General features: G+C 47.7%; 1 protein-coding gene and 1 non-coding gene across 2 annotated transcripts in view; both read left to right on the forward strand.

Annotated features, from left to right (window-relative positions):
• ZNF469 (zinc finger protein 469) overlaps window positions 1-26,376 on the forward strand; it is a 566,114-nt gene that overhangs the window by 129,078 nt on the left and 410,660 nt on the right. The window lies entirely within an intron of this gene.
• On the forward strand, window positions 3,708-3,779 carry TRNAP-GGG (transfer RNA proline (anticodon GGG)). The gene has a single exon. It is a non-coding gene; the product is annotated as a tRNA-Pro (tRNA).

Raw genomic sequence — 26,376 nt, forward strand, 5'->3', positions numbered from 1 at the left:
TTGATTCCCCACTCCTCCACTTGCACCTGCTAGCATGGCCTTGGGTCAGCCTTATCTCTGGTAGGAGTTGTCCTTGAAAGGGCAGCTGCTGTGAGAGCCCTCTCCAGCCCCACCCACCTCACAGGGTGTCTGTTGTGGGGGGAGGAAGGGAAAGGAGACTGTGAGCCACTCTGAGACTCTTCGGAGTGGAGGGCGGGATATAAATCTAATATCTTCATCTACCTCACAGGGTGTCTGTTGTGGGGGAGGAAGGTAAAGGAGATTGTGAGCTGCTCTGAGACTCTTCGGAGTGGAGGGCGGATATAAATCCAATATCATCATCATCATCATCATCATCTTCTTCTTCTTCTTCCTGCAATCAGTCCCACAAATTTACATACTGTCCTGTTTGAACATAGCAATATATTTTGATGGCTCTTTTGAAAGAGAAGTCTGCAGGCCGAGGGCACTAGGACTTTTCAGGGGGTTCAACAAAACAAGAAATGGTTTAGATCAGAGCTGCCTTTTGCCTAAAGCTTAAAGGGTCTCTCTCTTTTTTTTTTGTTTGGGTGGTGGCTGTGTAGGAGAAGGGGACAGCGTGAGAAGTTGGGAAAACAGCCCTTGGATGACTTCTCCAATGATCTAAAATGCAGATAAGAACGGCTGCCCTGAGACTCCCATCCAGAGGATGGGGATCAGCTTTCTTTCCATTTTCCACGTATGTGAATTCTATGAGCTGGGAAGGAAGAAAGTGGAATGTTGGCCAAAGGCGCTCGGAGCGTGTGGGAATGGCTCAGGGTCTGAGAGGGGAAGCCTCTTCAATCCGAGAGGAGTGTTTCAGGCTGACCCCGTGTGATGCAATGGAAGTTTGTTCCAGTGGCGGAAGGTTGCATGCAGCTGCCGTGTAGTCTGTTGTTCGTGCGCCGCCTCTGACTCGTCTCTTGTCTGGTAGTTCATTTCAGTTCTTTTTTTCCTCAACTTTCTTTAGGCTGACCTCTTAACTTACTGGAAACGTTCCTCATGTTTTGGAGGAGCACGGGTGGCCAGCATCAAACTGAGCTGGGGGAGCCCCGTGGCAGTGGGTGAGTTGTGGATGGGGGCCACTCATCTCACACCTGGGCCAAAGTCCACAGGCCACCTTGGTCCCAGGCTGTTTTCAGTCCCAGGTTTGCTGGAAGTGAAGGCATGGGCACTGTCCTCTGCCTCAGCCTCCAGACTCTGTGGGAGGAAGAAGAAGAAGAAGAAGAGGATAAAGAAGAAGAAGAATGGTTTTTTGCCCTGCCCTTCACTTGGAGTCTCAGAGCAGCTTACAATCGCCTTCAATTCTACAACTCTCTCCCCACAACAGACACCCCGTGAGGTAGGCGGGGCTGAGAGAGCTCTGAGAGAATTGCTCTGAGAGAACAGCTCTGAGAGAACTGTGTCTGACCAAAGCCACCCAGCTGCATGTGGAGGAGAAGGGCTTTTTTTTGCAGCAAGAACTCTTTTGCCTGTTAGGCCACACCCTCCTGATGTAGCCAACCCTCCTGGAGCTTACAGTAGGCCCGGTACGAAGAGCGCTGTAAGCTCTTGGAGGATTGGCTACATCAGGGGTGTGGCCTAATATGCAAAGGAGTTCCTGCTACAAAAAAAAGGGCCTGTGGAGGCATGAGGAATCATACCCGGTTCTCCCAAATTAGAGTTCATGCACTTAACCACTAACCAGACTGGGTCTCTCGTGTTGTGATAAACTGTGAGTTCTCGTCAGCTCCAACTACTTCACAGGGTGTCTGTTGTGGGGAGGGGAAGGGAAAGGAGATTATAAGCCATTCTGAGACTCCTTCGGGTAGTGAAGGGCAGAGTATAAATCCAATCTCCCCCTCCTTTTCCTCCTCCTCCTTCTTCTTCCAACACTGATTCTGTTATTCTAATTTCAGAAGAGTAACAGCTTCCGTTACTTTGTGGCCCATTCTTCTAGGCATTTAATTCAAGCCAGTATCATAATGCCCCTGTATAAATCGAATGGTGCGGTCTCATTTAGAATACTGTGTACAATTCTGGTCACCGCACCTCAGGAAGGATATTATAGCATTTGAAAAAGTGCAGAAAAGGGCAACTGGAATGATTAAAGGTTTGGAACACTTTTCCTATGAAGAAAGGTTAAAACGCTTGGGGCTCTTTAGCTTGGAGAAACGTCAACTGTGGGGTGACATGATAGAGGTTGACAAGATTATGCATGGGATAGAGAAAGTAGAGAAAGAAGTCCTTTTCTCCCTTTCTCACAATACAAGAACTCGTGGGCATTCAATGAAATTGCTGAGCAGTCAGGTTAAAACAGATAGAAGGAAGTCCTTCTTCACCCAAAGGGTGATTAACATGTGGAATTCACTGCCACAGGAGGCGGCGGCTGCTACAAGCATATCCAGCTTCAAGAGGGGATTGGATGAAAATATGGAGCGGAGTTCCATCAGTGGCTATTAGCTACAGTGTGTGTGTGTGTGTGTGTGTGTGTGTGTGTGTATAAATATATATATTTGGCCACTGTGAGACACAGAGTGTTGGACTGGATGGGCCATTGGCCTGATCCAACAGGGCTTCTCTTATGTTCTTATGACACAGAGTGTTGGACTGGATGGGCCATTGGCCAGATCCAACAGGGCTTCTCTTACGTTCTTATGAGATAGTGTTGGACTGGACTGGATGGGCCATTGGCCTGATCCAACATGGCTTCTCTTATGTTCTTATGACACAGAGTGTTGGACTGGATGGGCCATTGGCCTGATCCAACATGGCTTCTCTTATGTTCTTAAGCCTTGTAACACTGCTTTTCCACAATGTCTGGCTAGTCAAAACAGAGCTTTCTTGGGTGCTATTTTTATTTTCCCCTTTACTCTGCGGTTTAAAACCCTGCCGGCTTTCAAACGGTGACTGTGTTTGCTTTGCTTTCACCCTCCTCTGTGGAAAAAAATCCTCTGTCCACTGGACCAGACAATCATGGAAGGGCAGAAAAAACAGGCTTTCCAAACAGTGGTGCGTTTCCCGCACCTCATCGTCTGCCAGTTGGCATCTCCGTCAGGCTGCCGCCGCTGTTGGTGAGATTTCTCCTGTTCTCCGAGGTTTGTTGCTATTTGCTTGGATTTCAATGCAAACCTCAGCGCAAGCACACAACCAGGCATGCATGCATGCCCACACAGCCGGATTTAATTGGCCCAGAGGTTGAAAAAGAGCTGACGGTCTGCTGAGCTGTCTCTGGTTCTGTTTTCCTCCCCCCCCCCCCCCCACACCGCATTGTTGGTCAGGAAAGGATCCAATCTCCATTGGGTTTGTTTGCAACTGTCCTCCTTTGATAAGGCCAGCGATGTTTTGTCTCTGAATGGATGCAGACAAGAGACTTCTGTTTAGCATTTGCATTTTATCAAAGAATCCCAGCACACTAGGAGCATTCTTCGTTTTCTTTCTTCATTTCCTGACCCAGCTGCAGTTCTGTTCTTGGTCAATGCACCTCCAGATGTGCCCAGGAGTGATGTGCCTGCTGTATGGAAATGAAAGAGAGGCCCTTTGAGGTTGGTGCTTTTGGGATATAAGAAGAAATAGAGGGAGGAGTAGGAGGGAGGGACGATGGCTCAGTGGTAGAGCATCTGCTTGGGAAGCAGAAGGTCCCAGGTTCAATCCCTGGCATTTCCAACTAAAAAGAGTCCAGGCAAGTAGGCATGAAAAACCTCAGCTTGAGACCCTGGAGAGCCATGAATGGGGCTGTGGCTCAGTGGTAGAGCGTCTGCTTGGGAAGCAGAAGGTCCCAGGTTCAATCCCTGGCATCTCCAAAAAGGGTCCAGGCAATAGGTGTGAAAATCCTCAGCTTGAGACTCTGTAGAGCCACTGCCAGTCTGAGTAGACAATACTGACTTTGATGGACCGAGGGGGTCTGATTCAGTATAAGGCAGCTTCATATGTTCATATTAGGGGAGGGATGATGCCTCAGTGGTAGAGCCTCTGCTTGGTAAGCAGGAGGTCCCAGGTTCAATCCCCGGCATCTCCAACTAAAAAGGATCCAGGCGAGTAGGCGTGAAAAACTTCTGCTGGAGACCCTGGAGAGCTGCTGCCAGTCTGAGTAGACCATACTGACTTTGAGGGACCAAGGTCTGATTCAGTATAAGGCAGCTTCATATGTTCATTTGAGTAGGAGTTTGAATTTATACCCCACTCTTCACTGGGAGTCTCAGACCGATTTCCCACTAGCTTTATGCCGCTCTCACGCTCCTCTTCTCTGCAGGGCTTCTGTCGGATTTCACACTATCTGCCCCGGGGCAGCAACTACCTTCACCTTTTTCGTGCGGCAAACAGAAATTGGTTTTTAGAGGATCTTGTTTGCTGCACGAAAGAGGTGGAGTGAGTTGCAGCCCCAGGGCTGATAGTGTGAAATCCAACAGAAGTCTCGCGGAGAAGAGAGAGTGAGAGCAAGGTAAGGCTAGTGAGGAATCGGTCTCAGAGTGGCTTACAATCTCCTTTCCCTTCCCTTCCCCACAACAGACACCTTGGGAGGTTGGTGGGGCTGAGAAAGCTCTGACAGAAACTGCTCTTGAAAGAACAGCTCTGACAAGATTTATGACTGACTCACCAAACAAACCAAAGAAAAACCAGCCACTGAAACAAGTGGGTACTCAAAAGATGAGCTGAACGATTTGAACATGCTACAGTTATTTATTCCACTCTGTGACAATTCAAAATGTACAATACACGGGAAATAAAAGACAATTGTTAAATAGGAATGCGGTCTCATTTGGAGTACTGTGTGCAATTCTGGTCACCGCACCTCAAAAAGGATATTATAGCATTGGAAAAAGTCCAGAAAAGGGCAACTAGAATGATTAAAGGGTTGGAACACTTTCCCTATGAAGAAAGGTTAAAATGCTTGGGGCTCTTTAGCTTGGAGAAACGTCGACTGCGGGGTGACATGATAGAGGTTTACAAGATTATGCATGGGATGCAGAGGGAAGAGAAAGAAGTCCTTTTCTCCCTTTCTCACAATACAAGAACTCGTGGGCATTCGATGAAATTGCTGAGCAGTTGGGTTAAAACAGATACAAGGAAGTCCTTCTTCACGCAAAGGGTGATTGACATGTGGAATTCACTGCCACAGGAGGTGGTGGCAGCTGCAAGCATAGCCAGGTTCAGGAGGGGGTTAGATAAAAATATGGAGCAGAGGTCCATCAGTGGCTATTAGCCACTGTGTGTGTATATATGTAATTTTTTTGGCCACTGTGTGAGACAGAGTGTTGGACTGGATGGGCCATTGGCCTGATCCAACATGGCTTCTCTTATGTTCTTATGTAGGAATGGCCATTTGTCAAAACTTCACTACAGACCAAAACCATTCTATACATAAAATCAACAAGCTAAAGGCGTTTCGGCTTAATGTGCTTTCTTCAGTGGCCTATAGTCATAATCAAAGAGCACACAGACTAAACATCTATAAAGGGGGGAAGGCTGGTTTATAATGTTCCAAATTGAGGCTGACTTCTCATAAAAAGACGTATTTTATATTTTTGAGTCAACTCTCAATAAGTGCAGTTTCTCTCAATGATAATTCTCCCTTTAGCGCAGCGTTTAGCATCTCTGCGCATGCTCCAATGTGTACCCCTCATGGCGTCTCCCCTTTTGTTGTCATGACAACTCGGTGAGGTAGGCAAGTGCCTGGGCCAAACTCACCCTTCTAGACCCACAGTCCAGATTACAGAAATAGATTAAATCACACAGATTTGTGCAAATGCCCTTTATTTTCAAGACCGGGGGGCGGGGGGTGAGTGGGTATCTTGATTGTGCCACGTGGCTTTCTTTTGGTGCAGAAAAGGCATAAGTGCTGTTCATATCTGTGCTGGTTCGTGTGTGCACACATGCTTTAGAGCACAAGGCAGTAGTAAAGTGACTAATGAGGAAGTCTTCATAGCAGTCGAAGCACATGTAGTTACTCCGATAAGTGAACTCTGCATAATGTGAGGTGAATAAGTGAAACTCCTAAGCTGGACTTTGCTGGACAGCAGATTCCAAACTCTGTTCAGTTACTTTCCCCCAGTCAAGAACAGGTTCGTGTTAAAACCCCAGTGGTTTCACTTTTCTTGTAAAGTGCCTGAATTCATGACATTTATTCTTAACACAGAGATTGCCAATGCTGATAATTGTTGAGTGCGATTGAGAAACTGAGAACTTTTAGAAGATTACCAGCTGGCTGACCAGGTTTGTGTGCACGTCCGATGAATTCACATGATAAAGAAGTTTCTTAAGCGCTTACAGTGTTCTTGGTGAGGAAGTACATAAAGAAACTGTGCTGTCTAAATGCATAAATGCTCTTTACAACTGAGCACCATTAAAAGATGGCATTCAAGGCTAGCTGCTAGTCCAGATGGGTGCGTTTTGTTCAGGACCGAAGCTAGCTTTCAGGAAGAGAGTATGAATGGAAGAAGCGTGGATAAACTGAGCATAATTGAATTACTTGTGACTGTGACAATGTTTGGTGTGTGAATGAAGAGAGCGGGTGGGGAGGGAACCTAGTCAGAGCCAATTACATTTTCCATTTTCTCCAACCAGGCCCCAAAATCAGAACCCAATCCTATACCATATCTGGATCCTCCATTCCAGACCTTTGATCTGTGCTTTGCAAACTTGCTTCAGAATTTCGGGGAAGGAAAAAAACAGAATTTGCCACAAATATTTCTGTTTCTGTCACTTCCAAATCCTGGTTAAAAAAAAAAAAAATTCTAGCAGCTGCTCCAAAATTTGCTTTGCTTTTGAAGAATCCAGTTACACGAATTCCTGTGACATTTGCATTCCTGAGGCATTTAAAAAGAATCGCTGTGCCAAACCATCTATATTCCTGTAACACTTTAACTCTATCGAACCAAGTCATTTTCATTCTCTTGAGACAAACAAGCCTGCTGAATGCCTCCTTAAAACTGCAACGCCTCTGGTGCGGTTCGAAGGTCAGCAAAACAAGTGCAAAGGTCAAAACCTCTAGGACCTTTACTGAGAAATGAGGAAAGTAAACTTGACTGATGCTCAAGTGGAGGCCGGACTGTTGGAATTGTGTGTGAGATTTTTTGTGGAAATCCACTGAGATTCCTGTTCATGACAACGGTCAAAGGAACAATAATTGGACTGTACTGGATTGAATCACCATTAGGAAACAAATACAAAATAATAATAATAATAATAATAATAATAATAATAATAATAATAATACATTTTTATTTATACCCCGCCCTCCCCGCCGAGGCAGGCTCAGGGCGGCTTACAGGACATGGTACATACCATGATACAACAACAATAAAATCAAACAATAACAATACAAAACTGTTCATACGTTAATTAAATTACATAAATAGTCTAAAATCCAGTAAAACTTAACTGTGCTACAAACTCAGTATATATAAAGATGGCTTGATGTTACTGCTAAGTTCAGCTTAAAAGGCTAGTTGAAAGAGGGCGGTTTTACAAGCCCTACGGAACTGGTTAAAATCCCACAAGGCCCGCACCTCCTCTGGCAGCTGGTTCCACCATTGGGGTGCCATTATCGAGAAGGCCTGCTTCCTAGTTGTTTTTAACTTAGCCTCCTTTGGCTAAGTTAAAAAAAGATTTTGTGAACTAGATTTTGTTCACAAAAGATTTTGTGAACTAGATCTCAGTGCTCTCTGGGCAACTTCTCTTGGTGTTTCCCTACTAACTCTGCTTCATGGGGAAAGGCAGGCAAAGACAAATGAAAAAAGATATTATTAGCATTGGGAAAAAGTGCAGAAAAGGGCAACTAGAATGATTAAAGGGTTGGAACACTTTCCCTATGAAGAAAGGTTAAAACGCTTGGGGCTCTTTAGCTTGGAGAAACGTCAACTGAGGGGTGACGTGATAGAGGTTTACAAGATTATGCATGGCGTAGATAAGGCAGAGAAAGAAGTATTTTTCTCCCTTTCTCACAATACAAGAACTTGTGGAAATTCAATGAAATTGCTGAGCAGTCGGGTTAGAACTGATAAAAGGAAGTCCTTCTTCGCCCAAAGGGTGATTAACACATGGAATTCACTGTCACAACAAACACTCTGTGATGTAGGTGGGGCAGGGAGAGGTCTCACAGCAGCTGCCCTTTCAAGGACAGCTCTGCCAGAGCTATGGCTGACCCAAGGCCATTCCAGCAGCTGTAAGTGGAGGAATGGGGAATCAAACCCGGTTCTCCCAGATAAGAGTCCGTACACTTTACCACTACACCAAATTGCCTCTCTCAGAAGGAGGAGGTGGAACTCTCAGGAGGAGGTAGAACTCTCAGAAAGGTTCAGGAACTGAGCTCCTGTGAGCTCCCACTGAATCTGAGGCCTGCCTGCAGTAGTGACATATATGGATGTGTTCACGCTAAGCTCAGAGCTAGTTTTGTCTGTGTTCTGCCACAGTGCTCTGGTTTTGTCTGTGATCTGTCCCCGAATGCAGTGGGGTCTTGTAGTCATAATGTTGGACAAGGATTTGGGAAACCGGGTTTTGAATCCCTGCTCTCTGAAGTTCTCTGAGATTGCACTGGATGAACACATGGAGCAGAGGTCCATCAGTGGTTCTTAGCCACAAAGTATAGAGGGGACACTGTCTGGGGCAGTGATGCTCTGTATTCTTGTAGCTAAAGGGTACTGCCAAGTGGTTATGGACCCGAAAGACTAACCAAAAACAGCATTTGTGACTAGGGGGGGGATGCTTTGAGTTCACTGCCCTACCCTTTGGTCTTTGGAACACCCCAGCCACTTTCCAGAGGCTGATAGATAGAGTGTTGTCAGGGTTGAAAGAGTTTGTCCTGGCCTACGTAGAGAACATTGCCATTTTCAACCAAACCTGGAAAGAACACCTCCAACATCTGGCTATAGTGTTCCAGAGGATAAAAGAGGCTGGAAGCGTTGTGAACATTTCCAAATGTCAGTTTGCTGTGAATGAGGTGAAGTACCTGGGACACATACCGGGAGGTAGAGAAATAAAACCAGACTGGAGCGAGGTCATTCAAGAATGGCCTAGACTCACCACAAAGAAGAAATAGATACTACTGAGGGGTGGCTCAGAGACAAAAGGGATTTAAGTTTGGGCAGGAAAAATCTGCCTAGGAGTTGGAAAGTGGTAGGGGTCTGTCATATTTGGGGTGTATGGTGTGTAGTTCCTTAACGATAGAGGACACCTATTGCCTTTCCAAAGTAACAAGCCTTGTGGGGACATCATTCCTAAATGCAGCCATCCTCCTTCCATTGTGCAAAACAGTTCTAAAACCAACAGCTCAGCAATTCCCATTATTCCTTCCCATTTATTTCCCAAATTTCACAACACGTCGCGTCACTGGCTGGGGCAGTGATGCTCTGTATTCTTGGTATTTATGGGAGGGGGGGGCAACAGTGGGAGAGATTCTAGTGTTCTGGCCTCACTGATGGACCTCCTGATGGCACCTGGGTTTTTTGGCCACTGTGTGACACAGAGTGTTGGACTGGAGGGGCCATTGGCCTGAACCAACATGGCTTCTCTTATGTTCTTATGTCTGAGGCAGTGATGCTCTGTATTCTTGGTGCTTGGGGGGAGGGCAACAGTGGGAGAGCTTCTAGTGTCCTGGCCTCACTGATGGACCTCCTGATGGCACCTGGGTTTTTTGGGTCACTGTGTGGTACAAAATGTTGGACTGGATGGCCCATTGGCCTGATCCAACATGGCTTCTCTTATGTCTAAGGCAGTGATGCTCTGTGTTCTTGGTGCTTGGCGGGGACAACAGTGGGAGGGCTTCTATTGTTCTGGCCCTGATAGTGGGCCTCTTGATGGCACCTGGATTTTGGCCACTGTGTGACACAGAGTGTTGGAATGGATGGGCCATTGGCCTGATCCAACATGGCTTCTCTTATGTCTAAGGCAGTGATGCTCTGTATTCCTTGGTACCTTGGGAGTAACAGTGGGAGGGAGGGCTTCTATTGTTCTGGCCCTGCTGGTGGATGTCCTGACGGCACCTGGGTTTTGGCCACTGTGTGATGCAGTGTTGAACTGGACCGGCCATTGGCCTGATCCAACATGGCTCCTCTTATGTTCTTAGACTTTGGGCCAGTTGTTCTCTCTTGGCCTCACAGGGCTGCTGTGTGCATAAGACAAGGAAAAGGAGAGCCATGTATGCTGGCTCGAACCCTTTGAAAGGAGGAGTTGTGGCTCAGAGGTAGAGCATCTGCTTGGCATGCAGAAGGTCCCAGGTTCAATCCTTGGCATCTCCCGTTGAAAGGACCAGCGGTAGATCATGTGTAAGACTTTAGCCAAAAATCTGGGAGATGCTGTCAGACAGTCTGGGTAGGCAGTACTGACCTTGAAGGACCAATGGTCTGACTTAGTAGAAGGCAGCTTCAAGGGTGTTCAAGATGTATTTGACAGCCAGCAATTTCAGTACTGCTTGTTCTGAGCTGGGACCAGGCATGTGTGTTTGTTTTCCTGTTGGAAGGCTCGAAATAATTAGGTGCAACTTCATCATCAGCCCATGTTCGGTTGGAGCCCTGCTCTCCAGAGTATTTGGCATCCTAGACAATCCAGCTCTTCAGCTTGGGCGGCCCCGTTGGATAAACTAGATGAGGGATTGCTTTGAGCCGTGAGCCTCATTTCCTGGCGGAGGAAGAGGGTTCTCAAGACCCTCCGTGGTCAGTGAGCAGCCCTGGTTTTCAGCCTCCACAGTCTACCTCCTTTCCCGATGGAAACGTTAGCGGCAGTGTTTTTAAAGTGAGGGGGCGACTTTCCATTTCCCTCCAGCAGTTGCCTTATCTTGAGAAGCTGTTTTTTTCAAATAAATATCCAGTTCTGAGCAATAAAACGAGATCCATCTTGGAAAGCGTCAATGAGTCACGATTCCGTACTGCTGGCTTATTCCAATTAATGTTTGTGAGACGAATTCCCAAGCATTGCTGAAGAAATAGCAGCCTCGCAGATGTCGGGAATAATTTAAAGTTTGAACAGATGAACCTTTGGGTCTACACATTTCTCAGTGTTCTTTGTTTCTTCTCACTCTTTGCACCCTTTCCACCCTTGTTTCCAAGAGCAGAGGATTCTCTGGTAGACTTCTGTTCTGAATGTGAATTGTGGCCTCCAAGTGAGTAGAGGCAGCTTTTACCTTTTCTGTGACTGGTGAAAAACCCAGCCTGTACATATGAACATATGAAGCTGCCTTATACTGAATCAGACCCTCCTTGGTCCATCAAAGTCAGTATTGTCTACTCAGACTGGCAGCGGCTCTCCAGGGTCTCAAGCTGAGGTTTTCCACACCTATTTGCCTGGACCCTTTTTAGTTGAGATGCCGGGGATTGAACCTGGGTCCTTCTGCTTACCAAGCAAATGCTCTATCACTGAGCCACCGTCCCTCCCCTGTAGGTAGCTACCCTAATCAGAATTGCCATTAGAGGCTAGAATCAATAATCCTCCATGCATGCATAAACTGTGCATATTCTTTAACTTGGGCTCTTGAGCTTGGAGAAACGTCGACTGAGGGGGTGACATGATAGAGGTTTACAAGATTATGTATGGGATGGAGAACGTAGAGAAAGAAGTCCTTTTCTCCCTTTCTCACAATATGAGAACTCGTGGGCACTCCATGGAATTGCTGAGCAGTTGGGTTAGAACTGATAAAAGGAAGCACTTCTTCACCCAAAGGGTGATTAACACATGGAATTCACTGCCACAGGAGATGGCGGCGGCTACAAGCATAGCCAGCTTCAAGAGGGGATTGGATAAGTATATGGAGCAGAGGTCCATCAGTAGCTATTAGCCACAGTGTATTGTTGGAACTCTCTGTCTGGGGCAGTGATGCTCTGTCTTCTTGGTGTTTGGGTGAGGGGACACAGTGGAAGGGCTTCTAGTGTCCTGGCCCCACTGGTGGACCTCCTGATGGCACCTGGGGTTTTTTTTGGCCACTGGGTGACACAGAGTGTTGGACTGGATGGGTCATTGGACTGATCCAACATGGCCTCTCTTATGTTCCTCTGAAGGGGTCCCCAACCTCTGGGCAGTGGACCAGTACCAGTCTGTGGCCTGTTAGCAATTGGGCCATGAGTTGTATGATTATTTCATTATATATTACAATGATGTAGTAGTAGTAGTAATAATAATAATAATACATTGGATTTATATCCTGCCCTCCACTCTGAATTTCAGATTCTCAGAGTGGCTCACAATCTCCTTGACCTTCCTCCCCCACAACAGACACCCTTTGAGGTGGGTGGGGCTGAGAGAGTTCTCCCAGAAGCTGCCCTTTCAAGGACAACTATGCGAGACCTATAGCTGACCTAAGGCCATTCCAGCAGCTGCAAGTGGAGGAGTGGGGAATCAAACCTGGTTCTCCCAGATAAGAGTCTGCAGACTTAACCACCACACCAAATACTTTAGAAATAAAGTGCACAATTGTATCATCTTGAAACCATTCCCCGGTCTGTGGAAAAATTGTCTTCCACAAAACCAGTCCCTGGTGCCAAAAGGGTTGGGGACTGCTGAAGAACCCAGCCACCTGCTAAGGAGGAAGAAGCAATTGGTTGCAAAGCTAGGCCCTTCCCTTCAAGGTTTGGGCCAAAGAATTCCTAAGATGATAGAGAGCAAGCAGAGGCCTCGATATGCTGGGACAGAATGCAGCTGTGGCAAAGGACAAGCGAATGAAAGGGAAATTCCTGCACAGAATCAAAATCTATTTCCCCCAGCAATTGTCTCAGTTTCCATGTAGCTATAAATTCAGCCTCCGCATCTTCTTTGTAGCTGTAAATTCAGCCTCCAGATCTTCTAAACTCTGGCTTGACGGTGCATTCTTTGCAGATGGCATGTGCTCGGTGTCTCTCTGGGTGTGTGTGGTTTAATTTTGCGGTTACTTTACTGGCCTTTGAAGAATTTTTGTTTTATAAAAAAAGGGCTTCCTTTCCTCTTTAAGGTTCGTAGGAGGCAGCCGCGCGTCTCCTTGCGTTCTGCATCCCCCAGATGAAACCGTTGCAGGTTGGCAGTGATTAAATCAGGTTTCCAGTCAGATAAGAGCAGAGAATATTGGGCCTTTTGCATTTGACTGTGGGAGAAGTTTTGTATTTAATTATTATTATTTTTTTTTGCAAGGGCTAAACAAAGGGGTCTGTGCTGTAAAACTATTGATACCTTTCCTCCTTTCCAAAAAGATGTAAGCGATAAAGCGCTGGGGCCAGAGGTGCTAAATGTGGGGCAATCAGCATCCCTCTTGAAGGGAGTTTAGAACAGAAGAGAGATTGATGGCGAAAGGTAGAGCTGTTTAGCGCATAACATTCATCTCCGCGGAAGCGACTTTGGTCAGGAAGTGTTCTGTGCTAAAAATCCACCGAACTGCAAACAGAGCGCCTCCACCCACCCCCCCCTTTGAAATCTATCAGTGAAATATCTGAGACTGCTGGAAACGATCGGGACCCGTCCATTTCAGCACTGCAGTCTGGCAGTTGATAATTTGCCTCTGGGAAAACCATACATGCAGGTAACATTCCAGCTGTTTTGTCCCTAGAATATTTTGAAACGGAGGTTTTTCCTCTTAGCTAGGGTTGCCAAGTCCAATTCAATAAATATCTGGGGACTTTGGAGATGGAGTCAGGAGACTTTGGGGGTGGAGCCAAGTCCAATTCAATAAATATCTGGGGACTTTGGAGATGGAGTCAGGAGACTTTGGGGGTGGTGCCAGAAGCGAAGTTGTGACAAGCATAATTGGACTCCGAAGGGTGTTCTGGGCATCAAATTGAAAGGGACTGCACACCTTTTAAATGCCTTCCCTCCATTGGAAATAATGAAGGATAAGGGCACCTTCTTTTGGCGCGCATAGAATTGGACCCCCAGGTGCAATCTTTTTCAAACTTGGGGGGGTCTTTTGGGGAGAGGCACTGGATGCTATGTGGGAAATTTGGTCCCTCTACCTCAAAAAACAGCCCCTCCCAGAGCCCCAGATACCTGTGAATCAATTTTCCATTCTCCCCTGTGGGAATCGGTCTCCATAGGGAATAATGGAGTGCCCAGCAGACATTTCCCTCCCCCTTGCTTTTGGAAGCAGAGGGAGGGCCTCCAAACTGGGGGACCCCCTGCCCCCACCTGGGGATTAGTAAAACACACAACAAACACTGTGTAATCATATGCTGCTAATAAATGCTTGAAACATCTAATTTATAAACGTCTTCATAATTCTTTGTACACCAATCCCTCTACACAAACTGGGAGATCCCCTGCCCCCACCTGGGGATTGGCAACCCTAAAGGCTAATGGGCCACCATTGATGCTCAAGGACCTCTTAAGAGTGCTTGCTACAGTCCCCCACGCGCCAGTGAGGCTTTGCGCATGGTCAGCGCAACAGGAGAGAATGGGTGGAGAATTGCGTGGGAAGGATTGCTGCTGCCAAGGCACACGAAGGATCTGTGAAGCCTACTACACCTCCACTTCCTTCCTCTCGATCTCTCAGGTCCCACCCTATCCTCTCCAATCATGGGATTACAGAGCTCGGTCAAGGGTCAGTGCTCTCCTTATGTCAGCCAACCTAATCTACACATTTGGTTTGCAGGGAGGGGAGCATGAGTGGGAGAAGGAAGCCTTTGAGCAGTTGGCTGGGACCGCTGGTGTTTTGTTTTAATTATTTTTCACTCTGTTTCATGAGCTGAGATTTTTTTTCCCCCCTCCCTGTAATTGCACTGGGTTCCCTCCCTCGCCTCTTTTTTTGGAAAGCCGTTGAAGAAGCAAAGCCCCGTGGTGCAGAGTGTTAAAGCTGTGGTGCTGCAGTCCTAAGCTCTGCTCACGACCTGAGTTTGATCCCCGGCGGAAGCTGGGTTTTCAGGTAGCCGGCTCCAGGTTGACTCAGCCTTCCATCCTTCCGAGGTCGGTCAAATGAGTATCCAGCTTGCTGGAGGCGGGGGGGGGGGGAAGCGTAGATGACTGGGGAAGGCAATGGCAAACCATCCCGTAAAAACATCACCCCAGAGTTGGAAACGACTGGTGCTTGCACAGGGGATCTTTCCTTTCCTGAAGAAGCAAAAGACCTTTGTTTTCTCTCACCTTATTGTGAAAATGCAAACGTCCCTGTGGTGAGAGGCCCCAAATGCTACTCAAATCGAGTTTGCTTTAGTCTTGGACAGTGGGTTTCAAAAGGTCACCGGCCCCCTTTCAGTTTTCCAGAAACTGTTTAGAAGAAAAACAACTAGTTGCTTGCTCCCCACTATAAAACTGCTGACAGTTTTTTTTTTCCAGTTGTGGTTGTTTCGTTGCATCAAACGCAGTTAAATAAGACGGAAGATGGTGTCACCTACCTTGTACACTCTGATCGTAAGCTGGCTTTATGGGAAGAAGTCCCAGTGACTCAGCCAGAATTTAGGGCTTCCAGTAACAGCCTTGAAACTGCTCTGATGGACCAGCGCAAAGGTCTTTCTAAGCCAGAGTCTCTATCCAGTAGCGGCTGCCTTTGAGCTGTCTCTGAAGGCAGCATTCTCTCCCCCCCCCCCCCGCCTTCCCATTCATTGGCTGTAAAGGTAGTCCCCTGTGCAAGCACCGAGTCGTTGCCAACCCATGGGTTGGCATCACATCGTGATGTTTTTCTGGCAGACTTTTTGCGGGGTGGTTTGTCCTTGCCTTCCCCAGTCATCTACCTAGGGTTGCCAAGTCTCCTCAGTGCTGGAGTGGGGGACATTTGTGCGTGCACAATGAGCGCATGCAATGCAATGACGTCACCCAGAAGTGACATCATCGCGTCAGTGATGTTGCATGCGGCCGCTCTAGGCATCTCCAGGGAAACGCTATGGTTTTCCCGGCCGCTCTAGCCTTTTGGGAGGGGAAAACTCTATGGTACCTATTGTACCATAGAGTTTGCCCTCCCAAATGGCTACAGCGCCTTGGAAAACCATAGAGTTTTCCTGGAAACGCCTAGAATGGCTGCTGTGCACCGGCGCGATGACGTCACATCATTATCATGTGGGCTGGCAGGTTGGGAACCCCCGCCTGGACCGGCAGCCCTACATCTACCCTTTACACGCAGCAAGCTGGGTACTCATTTGATTGACCTTAGAAGGATGGAAGGCTGAGTCAACCTGGAGCTGGCTACCTGAACCCAGCTTCTGCTGAGATCAAACTCAGATTGTGAACAGAGCTTGGACTGCAGTACCATAGCTTGCCACTCCGCACCACGGGGCTCCCTCTTTGGCCTTACTGTCAGGTATGATGCCTCTGTATGAGGAAGTTCCAGTTAGCTATGTCTGAATGTCCTGTTTCATTCGGTATGATTATCTGCAAGATGGAGGCCTTGCATGTGCATTTTGTTTCGAAAGAGGCAAAAACCAGAGTAATCAGCAGAGTTCCTCTCTCTGTTGCAATGGAACAGAACTCTTTGGAGAAAGGATAAATTTGGAGATCATCTCCTTCCCCTCCCCCTCCCCCGCCTCCTCCTTCTCCTTCTGCTTCTTCTTCCATGATTCAAGTGTAGAGTGCCAGTTTGAGGACAGGGCTGAACCGGGAATTGGAGTCTCAGAGCAGCTTACAATCTCCTTCCCTTCCTCTCCCCACAACAGACACCTCTGTGAGGCCGGCGGGGCTGAGAGAGCTCGGAGAGGACTGTGACTGACCCAAGGTCACTGTTGTGGATGGGACTCTGCATTAAAATGTGGATTGTTAGTTCCATGCCGGGCTCATTGGAGCCTTTGGGACTGAGGGTGAGAACACAGGTACAATGGGAAGCAGGGGCCAAAGCACTGCTTCCCTGGACCAACTGTTAGCCCCCTGCTGGTTCAAATGACCCAATGACGTTCTAGCGCGGGGATTTTGGGTGTGCATATACCGTAGTTAGCCCCCTTGGCCCTGTTCAGCAGTCCTAGTTTAACTGCTGCCGTGCTGTAATTATAATAAAGAGCTTTGATTCACTGCGACCAAGCCTCTGCAGGTATCGAACCCGCTATCCCAGGGGTGGCCAAAGGTAGCTCTCCAGATGTTTTTTGCCTACAACTCCCATCAGCCCCAGCCAACATTTAAAGGGACCGCACGCCTTTTTAAAGGCCTTCCTACCATAGGAAATAATGAAGGATAGGGGCACCTTCTTTTGGGGCTCATAGAATTATACCCCCTGGTCCAATCTTTTTGAAACCTGGGGGGTATTTTGGGGAGAGGCGCTGGATGCAATACTGAAAATTTGGTGCCTCTATCTCAAAAAACAGCCGCCCCACAAAGCCCCAGATACCCACAGATCAATTCTCCATTATTTCCTATGGGAATGTCTCCATAGGAAATAATGGATTTCCCAGCAGACCTTTCACTCCCCTCCTCCCGCTTTCTGATGACCCTGAAGCGGGGGGAGGGCCACCAAACCGGGGGAGCCCCTGCCCCCACCTGGGGATTATAATCAACAAAAAGGGATCACAGTGAATAAGACACGTAATACAAAATACAACTACTGTGCTGTGCTGGCTAACAATATTTATTAAAATCGTTTTAAAACCTTTGCAGATATCTTTTTGTGATTCATATTATGACAGAGCTCCATTTTCACATTTCAATATGGCAAAAAAAAAAAAAAAAGCCCAATGAGCACCCGGATGTAAGCTCATTTCGTCAATGGACTTCCTCAGGAGTAATCTTTCATACACTTCTTCCAGGGCTACCAGCCTTTTGTTACAACAACCCAATGTAAATATTCTTCTGAGCTAAAGCCAGTCCAAGCTTATTTTTTTGGGACCAGATGCACAAGCCTTCTGGAATTTGCTGGCCTTTAAGGCTCTCTACAATACTTCTGTCGAAAGCAAGCTGTCCTTTTGGATGGCCAGTTGCTCTTCTGCTCTCTCTATTCAATTCTATTCAATTACTTTTAATTTTAATTTCGAGCCAGCTATTCCTATGACAGCAGATTACCTCAAGCCGTTTAAGTGTAAGATTCAAAACAGGCCAGTCCTGGGCCTCTACTAAATACAAAAATCTCTTCAGAGTCTACTGGCATATATAGGCCACTGCCAGTAGACTCTGAAGAGATTTTTGTATGTTATAGGGCTGGACCTTCTGAAACGACTCACTGAATAAGCATCAAATGCGGTTGGGCTTCTGAACAAATCTGACTCTCGAGGATGACTAAAGGCCTCTTTCTCCACTGAATTAAGCAAGCTGGGCCTTTGATTCTGGTGTGTCAGATGCGGTTCTGGTCTCTTGTGACTCACTCAACCCAGAGCTGATATTCTTTGTCTCTCGTTACGTCGAGGAGACCTGCTGAATTTCCCCTGGGTTTGGCAAGAAAGCCCTCAGAGGTTTGGCTGTAAGACTGACTCAACAGAGCGGATGACAGAGCCTGGGGGTCACCGTGGCCTGGTTGGGGGTCAGGACTAGCAACCCTGGGATTGAAAATCCCTGGAGACTTTGAGAGTGAGGTTTGGGGAGGGGATAGAAGGCCACAGAGTCCACTTAAGGTTGCCAGTCCCCAGGTGGAGGCTGGAGTTGTCATGCCATTGAAACCAATATTCCCTCTAACAGGGCTTTTTTTTGTAGGAAAAGCCCAGCAGGAACTCATTTGCATATTAGGCCACACACCCCTGATGTCACCGTTGTTGAACACAGGGCTTTTTTGTAGGAAAAAGGCAAGCAGGAACTCTGTTGTGTATTAGGCCACGCCCCCTGACATCACCATTGGTTCAAACAGGGCCTCTTTGTAGAAAAAGCCCAGCACGAACTCATTTGCATATTAGGCCACACCCCCTGATGTCCCCATTGTTTCACACAGGGCTTTTTTGGTAGGGAAAGCCCAGCAGGAACTCATTTGCATATTAGACCATACCCCCTCATGTCTCCATTGTTTCACACAGGGCTTTTTTGTAGGAAAAACCCAGCAGGAACTCATTTGCATATTAGACCATACCCCCTCATGTCTCCATTGTTTCACACAGGGCTTTTTTGTAGGGAAAGCCCAGCAGGAACTCATTTGCATATTAGACCATACCCCCTCATGTCTCCATTGTTTCACACAGTGCTTTTTTGTAGGAAAAACCCAGCAGGAACTCATTTGCATGTTAGGCCATACCCCTGACCCCAAGTTAGCTGGAACTGCGTTTCTGTGCGTTCCTGCTCAAAAAAAGCCCTACCCTCTAAGCTGTGGAGTCTTGTGAGCAACAATTCTACTTTGAGAGCTACTGGCGTTAAAGCTGTGAGCTCCTGCATCAATGAGTGTGCTCTGGGGCCATCCTTCTTGAGCTAAGACAAAAAATGTGTGAGCCGGAGGCTTAAAAACTGTGAGCTGGCTCACACTGACTCAGCTTCGAGGGAACACTGATTACAACTGATTTCCAGGCAACAGAGATCAGCTCAACAGGAGAAAAGGGTCACTTTGGAAAGTGGACTTGCAGGACATTGTACCCCACTGGAGCCCCTCCCCTCTCCAAGCTCCACCTTCCATAGGCTCCACCCCCCAGTAGTCAACCTGGAGATTGGCAACCCTAGTCCACCCTCCACATCAGCCATTTTCTTCAGGGGAACAGTGCTCTTCATTGTCTGGAGATCAGCTGTAACGCCAGCTCTCAAGGCCCCACCTGGAGGTTGGCAACCCTATCTGGGAGGGTGCGGCATACGGACAAGCAGCCTCGTAGCAGCCACTGTCTCATATGGAAGCTGGATCAGGTGATGGTCCCCATGCCATAGGGTTGCCAGCCTCCAGTTGGGCCTGGAGATCTTCCGCTTTGACAACTGAACTCCAGCTTGCAGAGATCAGCTCCCCTGGGGAAAATGGCTGCTTGGAAGGGTGGAGTCTAGGGCATTGGACCCTGCTGAGGCCCCTCCCCTCCTCAAGCCCCATTCTCTCCTGGATCCTCCTCCAAAGCCTCCAGATCTTTTCCAACACACACCTGGCAACCCACCTGTGCCACCAAAAATGCAGAACTGCCAGGGTCTGCCAGCCCCAGAATGAGTTCATACCAAGACAGTACAGCTCAGGCTAGGTTGCATCACCAGCAGGAGGGGCTCACAGAGAAAACTCCCTTCTTGCAGAAAAGCAGCATGTCAGGGGAAAGGCGAAAGACTAGATGCCTAAGAACATAAGAGAAGCCATGTTGGATCAGGCCAGTGGCCCATCCAGTCCAACACTCTGTGTCACAGAAGAACATAAGAGAAGCCATGTTGGATCAGGCCAATGGCCCATCCAGTCCAACACTCTGTGTCACAGAAGAACATAAGAGAAGCCATGTTGGATCAGGCCAGAGGCCCATCCTGTCCAACACTCTGTGTCACATAAGAACATAAGAGAAGCCATGTTGGATCAGGCCAATGGGCCATCCAGTCCAACACTCTGTGTCACAGAAGAACGTAAGAGAAGCCATGTTGGATCAGGCCAGTGGCCCATCCAGTCCAACACTCTGTGTCACAGAAGAACGTAAGAGAAGCCATGTTGGATCAGGCCAATGGGCTATCCAGTCCAACACTCTGTGTCACACAGTGGCCAAAAAACCCAGGTGCCATTAGGAGATCCATCAGTAGGACCAGGACACTAGAAGTCCTCCCACTGTGCCCTCCCAAGCACCAAGAACACAGAGCATCATTGCCCCAGACAGAGAGTTCCACCAATACGCTGTGGCTAATAGCCGCTGATGGACCTCTGCTCCATATGTTTATCCAGTTCCCTCTTGAAGTTGTCTATGCCTGTAGCTGCCACACCTCCAGTGGCAGTGAATTCCACGTGTTAATCACCCTTTGGGTGAAAAAGCACTTCCTTTTATCAGTTCAAGTTGATGGGGTTTCTAAGTGTGAGGTGTCTAGATGATGGGGTGCCTAGGTGGCACAGTGGGTGTGTTAGCAGGCAAGGCTGATTTTAGGCTGTCTGGCACTCTAGGCCAGGCTAACGTCTGGTGCCTCCTAACACTTATAACATCACTGAGTCACATGGGGGTGGGCGCCCATTTTGGCGCCCCCAGAAAACCAACATCCTAGGTAATTGCCTAGTTTGCCTAGGGGCATGGCCAGCCGTGTTAGCAGGGCTCCCGGCTGGAAGAAGCGGCGATCGGGCTCTCTCTGCTCCTTCTCCTGCAGCTCTGACATTTCACACCTCTTCTGTGTCTTATCCCCTCCACCCCAGCATGTTCTACAGCTCGAGAACGCTAATCTTAAAGGGTTTAGTAAGAGGTCATGAGCTAGTTTTATTGCTCAATAAAATCTTCCTGCGTAGAGTTTTTTTTCTTTTTTAATAACATGATGTTCCTAACCAGCCGCTACTCCATTCCATGATCTGTCCTTAAACACCAGGATGAAATATGGGGAGGAAGGGGGGGGGGTGGAGAGAGAGGGAGGGAGAGAGAGAGATTCTCCTTTGCTCTGCTTGGAGGCGTTTCATGAGAAATGTGTTTCAAAACTATGATCATTCTAACAACTCTCTCTTTTTTGGATGGAACAGTGCTTTTTTGGGGGGGGAGGGAGACTTTTTCATTCCTGGCCACCTTGGTGAGAAGTGATGTCACTTGCTAACTTGGCAAATGGGTCACGGGGTCCCCCGGCTGTGAGATCCTCAACCGGTTTCCATCTGGCCGCGTTGAGGTTGTCAATCCCCAGGTGGGTAAACACAACGGGAAACCACAGTGCGCCGATAATTGCAAACTACAAAGGCCACTGTGCGCAAAGCATTTCAAAAAAAAAAAAATGCTAAACGCATTCATACTCTTTATGTCCTGAAACTTTCTCAAGGTGTACAATTTAGAACACCTGATTCAAATTCAGTGTCCATGCATCAAAGCTTAAAGTAACCGTCCACTCCTGGATGCTGAAAAAAAATGGGTACTATCACCTGCTGTTTCAGTCTTGTATTTTCAGACGCAGGTAGTACCGAATAGAAACTTGATGAAATTCTTGAGGCACCAGTCCTCTATTCAACCAGTGCGGCTACACGATTCCTAGGTTTAGTTTGTGTTTCATTTGCCACTTCCACTGGCCACAATAACTTAGCTAGGAACCTGTGCTAAGGCAACCGCTCAATAAACTCAATTATTCTGATTTGCACGAAGGTTCTCCAAAACCAGGCAGCATTATTAAAAAGGGTAAATGGATCAGCACTGGAAGAATCTTCCCAGAACGGTTGGTACACCCCATCAGGACTTTTTTTGAGCAGGAACATACAGAAACACAGTTCCAGCTGGCTTGGAATCAGGGGGTGTGGCCTAATATGCAAATGAGTTCCTGCTGGGCTTTCCCTACAAAAAGAAGCCACACGCAAAGCAATGGTGATGTCAGGGGGTGTGGCCTAATATGCAAATGAGTTCCTGCGGGGGGTTTTTTAAACCAAAAAAGCCCTGCACCCCATAGTGGAACAGTGAAGAAGAGAGGAAAGTTCTGTCCCTGGCATTGAATTCTCCCTTTGCTACAAGCTGAGCATACAATTCCTTTCTGTAGCTAGAACTAAGAAATCCTGCCCTCTGCACAATTAGGGACATTGGTCCCTGAAACGAGCCCTGTGGCTGATTTCCTGAGAGAAGGTGAGAGCTAGGGTTGCCAACTTCCAGGTGATGGTTGGAGATCTGGGAGGACAGCTGATCTCTAGGCAGTAGACATCAGAAAAAGAAGAAGAAGAAGATATTGGATTTATATCCCGCCCTCCACTCTGAAGAGTCTCAGAATGGCTCACAATCTCCTTTACCTTCCTTCCCCACAACAGACACCCTGTGATGTGGGTGGGGCTGGAGAGGGCTCTCACAGCAGCTGCCCTTTCAAGGACAACCTCTGCCAGAGCTATGGCTGACCCAAGGCCATTCCAGCAGCTGCAAGTGGAGGAGTGGGGAATCAAACCCGGTTCTCCCAGATAAGAGTCCGCACTACACCAAACTGGCTCTCCAGAGTCCACTACACCAAACTGGCTCTCCAGTTCACCTGGAGGAAATGGCTGCTTTGGAGGATGGACTGTATGACATTATGCCCCATTGTAGTCTCCCCCTCCTCAAACCCCATCCTCTTCAGGCTGCACCTCCAAAATGTCCAGGTATTTTGCAATCTTGAGAGGGTAACCTGATCACCATCTTCAAGTACTTGAAGGGCTGTCCCAAAGAGGATGGTGTGGAATTGCTTTCTGTGGTCCCAGAAGGCAGGACCAGAACCAGTGGGTTGAAATTAAATCAAAAGAGTTTCTGACTCAACATTAGGAAGAACTTCTTGACCGTTAGAGCAGTTCCTCGGTGGAACAGGCTTCCTCCTTGGGAGGTGGTGGGCTCTCCTTCCTTGAGGTTTTTCAACAGATGCTAGATAGCCATCTGATAGTGATGCTGATCCTTTGAGCCTAGGGGGAGGTATTTGTGAAAAGGAAGGCTGAGTGCAGAAGAATAGATGCTTTTGAGATGTGGTGCTGGAGAAGAATCTTGAGAGTCCGTTGGACTGCAAGAAGATCCAATCAGTCGGTCCTAAGGGAAATCAACCCAGACTGTTCCCTGGAAGGTCAGATGCTGAAGCTGAAGCTCAAATACTTTGGCCACCCAAGGAGAAGGGAGCACTCATTGAAGAAGACCCTGATGCTGGGAAAGACAGAAGGCAAAAGAAGAAGGCGACGGCAAAAGATGAGATGGCTGGACAGCATTACTGATGTAACAAACACAAATTTGAGCAGACTTCGGAGGATGGTGGAAGACTGAAGGGCCTGGCGTGACTCTGTCCATGGTGTCACAAAGAGTCGGACTCGGCTGTGCAACTGAACAACAAAAATTTGTGAATTTCCTGCATTGTGCAGAGGGCTGGACTAGATGGCCTTGGAGGTCCCTTCCAACTCTATGATTCTATGAACCCTCGAGCCTACGAACTGAATCCGATGCGGCATCTTTAAAAGAGAAAGAGAGAAATTCAGCCTGGTGAAGACTTCTAGCAAACTCTGCAGCTTGCATGCTGCTTTGTGTTATTCAGGGCAGATCCTAATAGGAGGCCCCTTGTGACTGGTGTTTGCATTCTCCTTCTGCCTCTTCCTCCACCAGAGGCAGAGTTCTCACTTAGCGGGAGATAGGCTCTGGAGCCGATCCAGTGTTGTCCTACAGGGCCATTGTCTTGGTGTCTCTCTCGTAGGCCTCTGGCCAGAGAGTGCTGGCGGGCCGGCTGTTCTGGAAGCAGAACGGGCCTTGATACGATCTCGTCCCGAGTGAGCAGGGAGTTGCACTTGGATGTCCAGAGCTGCTGTCCACATCTCAGCTCTGCCTTCTCGTTCCTTGGGTGGCCTGAAGCAAAACTCTGTAGCTCAGCCTGTTTTCCGAAATCAGGTTTATTCAAGCCCCCTTTCCACAAGCAGGCAGTGTTATTAACATCCTCCCCTCCCCCATGATTACAAACAACAGAGAGGGAAAATCAGAGAGACAGGAGGACAACATTCACCTGAATGTCTTTAAAAGTTGGGTTTTTTTTGCATCGGTTTCTTTTAAAACAGCAGCCTTCCTCCTTCTTTTAACCCCGCATGATTGGGTAGGCACATTCTACATTACATACCACCTTCAGTTCCGTCTTTTCTCATGGTTTCTTCTAGCTTTTACATTTGTTTTGTGCAAATGTGTACCATTTGCACACACCCCCTGACACTTTCACCCTGCTGTTCCCCCGCAGTTCATAAGAACATAAGAGAAGCCATGTTAGATCAGGCCCAATGGCCCCTCCAGTCCAACACTTTGTGTCACATAAGAACATAAGAGAAGCCATGTTGGATCAGGCCAGTGGCCCCTCCAGTCCAACACTCTATGTCACATAAGAACATAAGAGAAGCCATGTTGGATCTGGCCAATTGCCTATCCAGTCCAACACTTTGTGTCACGTAAGAACATAAGAGAAGCCATGTTGGGTCAGGCCAATGGCCTATCCAGTCCAACACTCTGTGTCACATAAGAACATAAGAGAAGCCATGTTGGATCTGGCCAATGGCCCATCCAGTCCAACACTCTGTGTCACATAAGAACATAAGAGAAGCCTTGTTGGATCAGGCCAATGGCCCATCCAGTCCAACACTCTGTGTCACAGAAGAACATAAGAGAAGCCACGTTGGATCAGGCCAATGGTCCATCCAGTCCAACACTTTGTGTCACAGAAGAACATAAGAGAAGCCACGTTGGATCAGGCCAGTGGCCCATCCAGTCCAACACTCTGCGTCACATAAGAACATAAGAGAAGCCATGTTGGATCTGGCCAATGGCCTATCCAGTCCAACACTTTGTGTCACATAAGAACATAAGAGAAGCCATGTTGGGTCAGGCCAAGGGCCTATCCAGTCCAACACTCTGTGTCACATAAGAACATAAGAGAAGCCACGTTGGATCAGGCCAATGGCCCATCCAGTCCAACACTCTGTGTCACATAAGAACATAAGAGAAGCCATGTTGGATCAGGCCAATGGCCCATCCAGTCCAACACTCTGTGTCACAGAAGAACATAAGAGAAGCCACGTTGGATCAGGCCAATGGCCCATCCAGTCCAACACTCTGTGTCACACAGTGGCAAAAAACCCCAATTATATACACACACACACACACACACACACACACACACACACTGTGGCTCACAACTTGTTTTGGCCTGGAGCTTTCTGCAGATCTGGATCTAGGTCTTCATTGCAGAACTTTTCCATCAAGTTTCCAAACTCCTCCTCAAACCTCCATAGTTTGCATTTAAATGTAAGGTTGTTCTATTAATTTACATCTCAGTGTGTGTTCCCTGGAGATCTGGCTTCTCATTTTAATTTTATATGGGGATCGCAGTTCAGACTCATGACATGGCCTCGTCTTCAACACAATGCAAGAATCTGTAGAGGTTTTTTATGAGTGAAAACAATTGTCATTTTTAAACCTGCATTGTTTCCTCTTCTTCTGTGGATGTATTAATCCCCTTTATCTGGCAGGGAGACAGGATTGGTTCAAAAAGGCTGGGCAGGGCAAGGGGGAGAGGGAGCAAGGTCATCCTGTGAATCAGGCAAGGAAGGGAATGCTGGAGCACTGCTTTATCTCGGCCGTGTGGGCAAGATCGAAAACAGGGATGGTCCTGTAAAGGCATCGGATTTGTCTGCCCACAGCGGCTCAGGGCTCTGCGAGTCAGCGAATGGGGAATGTTCACTCCTGCCTTCATAAGAACTGGCCGGAAATTCTGAAGCTGTATCTGGAAACATGAGGAAATGCATACGTGTGTGCAGAAATCCCTCATATATATTCTGTGTGGATTACGGAAGCTACAAAACCTGGCCACTCGTAGGCATTGTTGCCATCCCTACCTGCTTGGGAAGAAGTCCTCAGGGATGTAGGCTTTGAGAATTAACTGAAGCAAAATAAAAACTTGCTTGGTGTGAACTAGTTGTGTGCCTAACTTGTGGTATATATTTTATCTTGTGGTATATATTTTATTCCAAGGAGGTCTCCCATCCAGGCACTTGCCAGAGTTGGCCCTACTTAGCTTCCAAGATCTGACAAGATTGGGCTTGCCTGAGCTATCCAG

The sequence above is a fragment of the Heteronotia binoei genome, chromosome 14, assembly GCF_032191835.1.
Source record: "Heteronotia binoei isolate CCM8104 ecotype False Entrance Well chromosome 14, APGP_CSIRO_Hbin_v1, whole genome shotgun sequence".
In the NCBI taxonomy this organism is placed as follows: domain Eukaryota; kingdom Metazoa; phylum Chordata; class Lepidosauria; order Squamata; family Gekkonidae; genus Heteronotia; species Heteronotia binoei.